At 46.4% G+C, this 7,496-nt stretch overlaps 2 long non-coding RNA genes across 2 annotated transcripts; one reads left to right on the top strand and one right to left on the bottom strand.

The window, feature by feature from the left end:
• Nucleotides 1-659: 659 nt before the first annotated feature.
• On the bottom strand, nt 660-3,677 carry LOC127330028 (uncharacterized). The gene is made up of 3 exons (XR_007869095.2): nt 2,930-3,677; nt 1,224-2,821; nt 660-974 (listed from the first exon to the last, which is right to left on the bottom strand). It is a non-coding gene; the product is annotated as an uncharacterized lncRNA (long non-coding RNA).
• Nucleotides 3,678-5,427: 1,750 nt separating this feature from the next.
• On the top strand, nt 5,428-6,280 carry LOC127330027 (uncharacterized). The gene is made up of 2 exons (XR_007869094.2): nt 5,428-5,898; nt 5,987-6,280. It is a non-coding gene; the product is annotated as an uncharacterized lncRNA (long non-coding RNA).
• Nucleotides 6,281-7,496: the final 1,216 nt, after the last annotated feature.

The raw sequence follows: 7,496 nt of genomic DNA, 5'->3' as shown, positions 1-7,496 counted from the left end.
AGAAGGCAATTTCGTCGAACAACTTACGCACACAGGCATCTACAAGATTTCGAATCCAAGAAATTATGTAGCACTTAACCGATGAATTGCGCGTGGTGGTGCTCGGAGATGGAATGTAAGGGCGGGACCCGACATCCTGAAGCGGCGGCCGGTGCATGGTGGCGTTCTTCTTCTCGGAAGAGATCGAGTGGGAGCCTCCATCCATCCCGTAAACGGATCCTGCGCTGCTAGGAGCTCCTCCTGGATGCGCCCATCCCGCCGGACGTGGCCGTCGCCCAGCGCCACTGCCGCGCTGCCTTGATCGTCCCCATCAGCCAGGCCTGCAACTCCACCGGTAGTTCTTGGCTCGCTTGCTCCCTACCCTCGGTTGCTCGCCCTGGGGTTGTAGGATGGCGCAGGGAGCGGGGGCGGCGTGATTGTTAGTCTGCCGGGGCGACGTGATGGTTAGTCTACTGGGGCGGCGCTCTAGCTAGGACGACAGATTGATTGATTCCATACAAGGTAAGGAAAGATACGTAGGGGAAATTAAAGATCATATATTCAATTTGTATATTGATTCCATAAATCAACGCCGGAGTGGAAAAGTGTAAGACGATCTAGAGGCCGTCAGATTAGATTAAACGGAACTGATTGGTATGTAATAATTGTTTACCTATTTTCCCTCAGTGCACGCACGTTTGACATTTCCTTGACTTATGGCGACTTGATTGGTACGCAATAAATTCTAAAAAAAAATCCATCTTGAGCGGCATGGATTTGACAGGCGTTTTGATGATGATTTGATGGATGATTGACGGTTGAGATTGCTCCAATGTTTAACGTCAAAGTGAATACCATCCCCAACTCCAATACAATAGTAAAGATGGCTCTTCTACCTACTAGTAAAAGTGCACGTGCCTCGCACGTATAATCTTCGAAATTACTTGTCACCATTTGTCTCCTCAGCCTTCTCGAAATCTTTTACTCCTAAGATCCTGGGTAAATAATGCAAATAACTTATTTTAGGCACATAATACTTATAATTCACACATAGAATTTCCTTTTGAACCTCCACAAGATTATCGATGTTGACATCAACAAAAATCAATCGAGCGATAATAATAAGTAATTTAAAAACACAAGCTTGCAATATATTCATGGATAAACTCTCTATGTTTATCAACCTCGAGTAGGTTAAAATGCAAGATGCATATTGTATACCACTTTTTAAAGTTCATGCTCACTTGAGGCTTGGTAAACCTCCATAGAGGTTGCCATGAAGAATTAAGCATCCTTTTCACCAAACCAACAGTTGTTCTCTATGGCGCTCAACAAGTTACTCAAAAATGTGGAGGAACACAATATGATTATAGGAATCCAGCATTGCTACTTCCCTCATACCTGGAGGGAACAGGTCAATTGGGCTAAGATACATTATAATGCCCACGATATCTGCAATTGTACAATACGTTATTACACAAAACATGAATTTGGCACCCGCGAGATATAATGTAGTCATGCATGAATATTTTATTAATACAAAAATAGCAGTGGTCGAGCCATTTTGGGAAATTTAACACTTCAGCCACGTATGTGCATGTAAACAGAAGAGTATATATGAGTTATTAGGAAAACACTTATACCTTCTCACTTTAGCTAATACAGTGCAAGTAACACAATAATTATTGTCACCAAGTCAAAAGTAAGAAATGAAAGATATCTATGCAGCAAGATAAAATAAAGTTTGTATCTCAGTCAATAGATGTAAATTTATGCACCTATTAACCGACAACTTCAAAAAATGCGAGTACTTTCTAACTTCATGCACCATGCAAGGTGTCACGTACCATTTACTTGGAGAAAAAATGTCAACAGTGATACCCAGATTCGCCAACTCTTGTTTTGTGGCATAGAGAATTGGTCCAATCATCACTCTGTTTTCGCCCCTTCTATAATTAATTTGGTTCTGACATATACATAATGCTATAATTCCTCTGAAGATAACTGACATAGGTATCTTTCTCAGTGCGTATAATCGATGATATTTTCAGTTTTGCAAATATTTAAACAAAATCAACACATGGATCTTGTATTGTAAAAAAGAAAATCAACAGTGAGATCTAATAATGTACTGATAGAGACATCAATAATAAATGAACAGATGCACCCAAATAACAGCGATAAGCAAAAAATACACCAGAACAATTTCGTTCCATTAATATGTGGTAATTTCTAATGCTTGATTAATAGATTTCTCTCTTATACACATATTTTAATCAAACTGATTGGGTTTTCCACTCCATAAGTAATGGGCAACATAGTTCTACTCTGATCTAACGTGTATAAAAGAGCACCAAGTATTTGCTACGCTCTCCCAGCCACCATTCATGAAGCACGGATGAATAACACATCTACCCGAACTGGAGTGGAAAGACTGATGCAAACTGTTCAATGTGAGAACTTTCCTCCATTTGGAAATGTTGTCTCTAGGAACGGTCGTTGCTCTACTTAGATTACATTTAGGTCCTTCAAGAAAAGATCCTCTCACTCGAGAGACGACATAAACAATATTGTTAATACCTCCAATAAAAAATACAACGAACTTTGCAGATCACATATACAAAATCTGTTTAAAGCATGCATCTTAACATGTGAATTAGTATTGAGAATACTTACCACCAAAATCACCTAAAACAGAATGAAGATATGCAGGTGTTGCGGATAGGAAAATACCTCTTGAATCAACAGTCGCAAAATGAAATCATTGAGCAAATGTCATTTTTTAACAATGTTGTAATCATAAAATATTCTGATGCCATGGCTGGTCTGGTATACAATTCATCTGCAAGACATAGCCCCTGTTTCAGAACACCGTGATAATGAATAACACAGATTCAGAAAACTTCAATGCAAAAATAACCATAACAGTGAGCTAGTGGAGGAGTAGTACGCTTTGCAATGAAATTGGTCTCATAGATTAATGTGAATCCACTACCATCACCCTGTTCAACATGAAAGTACACTTTGCAATGAATCCACTACCATCATCTGCAATCCTATTTAGAATGGCTGACACATACAAAGTAATTATGCATTGCACTAATCTGTAATGCAAGTTGTAATAAAGTACTCTAAAATATTATCCCTTTTCATGCCACGGTAAGAAAGCAACTGAAATCAAAGCAATCGAATGCTTTCTGTATGCCTGAAACCAGGGGAGAAGCACAATTGAGATGACAGGCGTCGGGCGGAGAGGCTCTGTGGCGGTGGGGGCTGGTTAAGCTACGGATGGATGATGGCATGGACGCATGGCGTGAAAGGCGGTGTGACGAAGGTCATCGATGGGAATTAGGCGAGCGGAAAAGCGGGCTGTTGGTGGCGAGGCGAGGACGCAGTGGATGACGGCATGACCGACGTGACACAGTCAATCAGACGTTGGAGGAGCCGATGATGTCGAGCTGGGTGCATACGGAGGCGACAGCCTGGGGGAACCCATACCAAATCACGTCGGTTAGGGGTAGGTCGCACAGGGTAGCGCGCCGGCGGCGTGCGGCGGTGACCACGGATGCGGTCGGCGACCTGCAGCTTGGCGGCCTGCACTGTGCTGCGTGCGCGGGGCGGCGGCTTGCGCGGCGGCGGCCTGCACTGTGCGGCGGCGTGCGCGGTGGCGGCCTGCAGTTTGCGACGACGTGCTTAGGGGCGGGTCAGATTTTGGGGGTAATTCGTGGGTAGCGGTTTTGTCATTTTTTCTCTGATGGTTTTATCAGTGGATGATTAGCGGTGAGATAGCCGTCTAACACTGTTTTAACAGTAAATCTGAACCGGTGATTTTGGTGATTGATGGTCAAGATTGTTTGGATCTGCCGCTCTGTCTCTTTTAATAGTAGTGGAGATGTATGTCACCACAAACATAGGACCTATGATCTCCACGATGCTACCTTGATGACGGACACCGTGCAGCTTTTTCTTGCCGGAGAATGCAGAGACCACGAAAAGGAACGGATCATCTCCAGTGCAGTGCGTGACGGCGACAGCACACGCGCCGTAGGCTTGCCGACTGCGGCAGCCCTCCCTCACTGCGGTGGAGTGTCCTGGGCATTGGTAGCTAGCACCCCCTACTCTCGCCGGTGGTAAGGAGTGATGCGCCAGCAGGTGGTGGCCGGCACGAGCTCTGGTGTCCGCAAGTAGAGGAGGCGAAGCCGGTAATTGTGAGCAGAGAGCCGGTGGGGACCTCGAGCTGTACAAAAGGAAAGATGGCCAAGCCCCTATCACTGAGTATTGTCCCGCAATGAAGATGACGACATAGTCGAGCGATTCTCCGCTGTGTCCAAAGCTTGCCTCCGGCGATTATACTACGTAGCCAAGCTAGCTAGCTACTCAATTAACTAATGTACTGTCTTTACTCTTGTGTTGCTTTGTAGCTAGCGCACACACGAATGCAGTGCACTTGAATCGATCAACTGGTAGGTTTCGTTGTCGTCGTCCAGGATAAACTCGACCCACACCGTGAGTAAAGATTTGGAGCTCACGCGAATAATAAGGTAATTAAGGGCTAAAGACAATATTTACCTTTATTAAGTTTGGAGGGGAGGGGGCGTACCGAGCAAACCCCTTTCTTTAAACGGGGGCAAAAGATTTGCCACATTCCATTAATTAAGGAGAAGATTTGACATGAAAGTACATGCCATATATAATAGTATATAGATCTTACACGAATTACTCTCGTGGCATCACATTGCCCATACTCTTGGCACCCGCTAACATCCATAGATGTGCCTCACGTTTAATCTTATCAAAGAATACTTGCGCTAGTGCCATCACATTGCCCATACTCTTGGCACCCGCTAACATCCATAGATGTGCCTCACGTTTAATCTTATCGAAGACTACTTACGCTGGTGCCATCACATTGCCCATACTCTTGGCACCCGCTAACATCCATAGGCGTGCCTCACGTTTAATCTTATCGAAGACTACTTGCGTCGGTGCGATTTTTGCCCGAAAGACCCTAGCATTTCATTCATTCCACACCTCCCAAGCGACTAACAAGGTGATAGATGCCATATGGCCGTAACTGTGTCAAGGAGTGACAGGCATCAGTCCGGTGCAAACTTGTGTAGTATGATAGTTACTAGCTACCCTTCGTTCTCATTCGTATTATGTGGTTAAGAAATGAACCAAAATGGTACAATTTGGATCTTGTGCTTGGCATCCTCGATCCTGATCTGCGATCTGCATTCACAAGCCACAACCATGAAAATGGCGCGAATGAAATTTTGTGCTTGGATTCGGCATCTGAAGTTGTGAATTTGATAGCTAGGTCGGAAACGCGCTACTATTATAAGTTCACTGTCTCCATCGGAGAGACCCAGCAAGCAAAGAGATCACAGAGCAGTACACCGCCGGTCGCTCTCCTTGTCCCCGGATGCAGCCGAGCAGCCGGCGACCCGTCCGGCACGGCGCCGACCCCGGGAGCCCATTGGTTCTTGACCGGGCTTGCTCATCCTACAGAATCACGCACGCCATGCTCTCCTGCTTCTGTGATAGTACAAGCATATTCTGCAATTGGATCGGATCCCTGCTATAAATAAAGCCGAGGCCTCTGCACGCACGCACACCGCGATCGATGATCACACGCAAATGAACAGCAGCGTCTAGCGGTAGATAGTCTTCTCGCCTCTCCGCCCTTGGCACTACTTCCGGTGTGGGGTGTGGTTGTCGTCGGCGGTGTCCGCCACGGATGATGTCTTGCTTTCAGTTTCAGGGGGCCAAGGTCGTCGCCGTTGACGAGGAGCGAGAAGAGCCAGCAGCAGCAGCGACGGCGGCGGGGACACGCCGGCTCATGAAGTTGAAGGTGATCTTGATGGGCCTGGTCCATACGGCCCGGAAGACGTTCGAGCGCTCGATTCCGGCTGTCAGGTGCGGCCATGTTGCCTACTCCCTCCGTTCTTTTTTAATTGACTCGAATTTAGTACAACTTTATACTAAATTTGAGTCAATTAAAAAGGACCGGAGGGAGTACATCAGATGAAGTTACAGGCGTGCTGTTCTGCTCAGAGCTCAGTGGGACGCCGATGATTCTGTTTTGCTCCAGTAACTCGTACAGTCGTATGATTTCACATAGATTGTACAGTTCGGTTGTTTCGACTAGACAATCTGATTCGCTTGTGTTTATCGCGAAACATCGCTAGGCATACTGGAGTAGTTCGCATCTCATGCTCCAAATGTTCAGTTAACTGGACTACATGGTGTGGGTTCATTTGCCTGTCTATTCCTGAATCTCCTGTACTTGTACTTTTCATCCAGCAGTGCCTAAGTTAAACCTCGTGTCTACTTATGGTTACCAGCTGATGCCGGCCGTCAGATACACTGCATCGTTCTACGTCGTCTTTCCATCGGTGCAGCAAATCAAGATCCGAAGTGGAACAGAAGGCCTCTATTCTCCGAGCAATCAGACTCTGCAGGTCACGTCCACTCGTCGTCGTCGAGCATCCTTCAACGAAAGTCACCTGTCCGATACAGTTACTACGCTCGTGTACTACTGCGCAGGCTGGGTGTTCACTGCTTCAGCGATACAGTACATTAACAGCGAAAATGATTGAACACGAAACCTGTTACTTTCTCGGCTCCTTTCAGTCATCGTCAATCTCGCATCATGGTTTTTCCCGTCGGCAACAGCTCCCCAACTGTAGCCTGCAGCCTAGCACTAGGTTTCCTTGCTTCGATTGCACTCAAAACGACGGCCACCGTAATCTAATCGTTGAGTCCAGCATCGATTGCTCATGTGAACTGCATACGCAGCCTCAGATTATGAGCCCGTGGACACGCCGAAAACATCACGTACATTCCCGCGTCAGTTGTCATTCGTCCTGCGCTGGCTTCCTCACGTACAACGATCCATCATTTCCTAGTATTCACATCGCCTCCGTGATCCGACGAGCCGATAGATGGACTGACCCTGATCAGATCAGATCACGCATGCCTTTGCTCCTCGGATGGGCAGTGCCGCAGGGCAGTGGGCACAGGTGCCCCTCTTTTTTTTTTTTTTTTGTATGGAATATCCGGGCTTTTATTCAGAATCAGGCACACCTGCACTATCGGCTATGCAGCACGTAGTGAGGAAACTAGGAATAGAGTTAATCCAACAACTGGTCACCTCTTGTGTGCAAGCTAATCTAGCACACAAATGAGCCGGTCTATTGGCTGCTCGTTTAACATGTTGAATACAAAAAGATACAAAAGACTTAGCAAGCCCATCTATTTCGGAGAGAAAAGGCGCTACCACTGAGCGCGAGACGCGTCGCGAGTTCCAGAGATCAACAATCTCCAAGCAGTCCACTTCAAGCACCACTCGCGAAAAACCTCGGAGCTTCGCAAAGATCACCCCATCTCGAAGAGACAGCTATCATAGGATCCGTGACCCCAGGGTATGGCTTGCTCCAAGCTCCGATAAAGCCAGATGGAGATCTTGCAATCCCACCCGCTCCACCCATACGTGCATCTAAGGAGATGCCAGC

Source organism: Lolium perenne, chromosome 2, assembly GCF_019359855.2.
Source record: "Lolium perenne isolate Kyuss_39 chromosome 2, Kyuss_2.0, whole genome shotgun sequence".
NCBI classification, from domain to species: Eukaryota; Viridiplantae; Streptophyta; class Magnoliopsida; order Poales; family Poaceae; genus Lolium; species Lolium perenne.
Note: the sequence above shows the minus strand (reverse complement) of the source record. Positions and strands in the feature narration are given on the sequence as shown.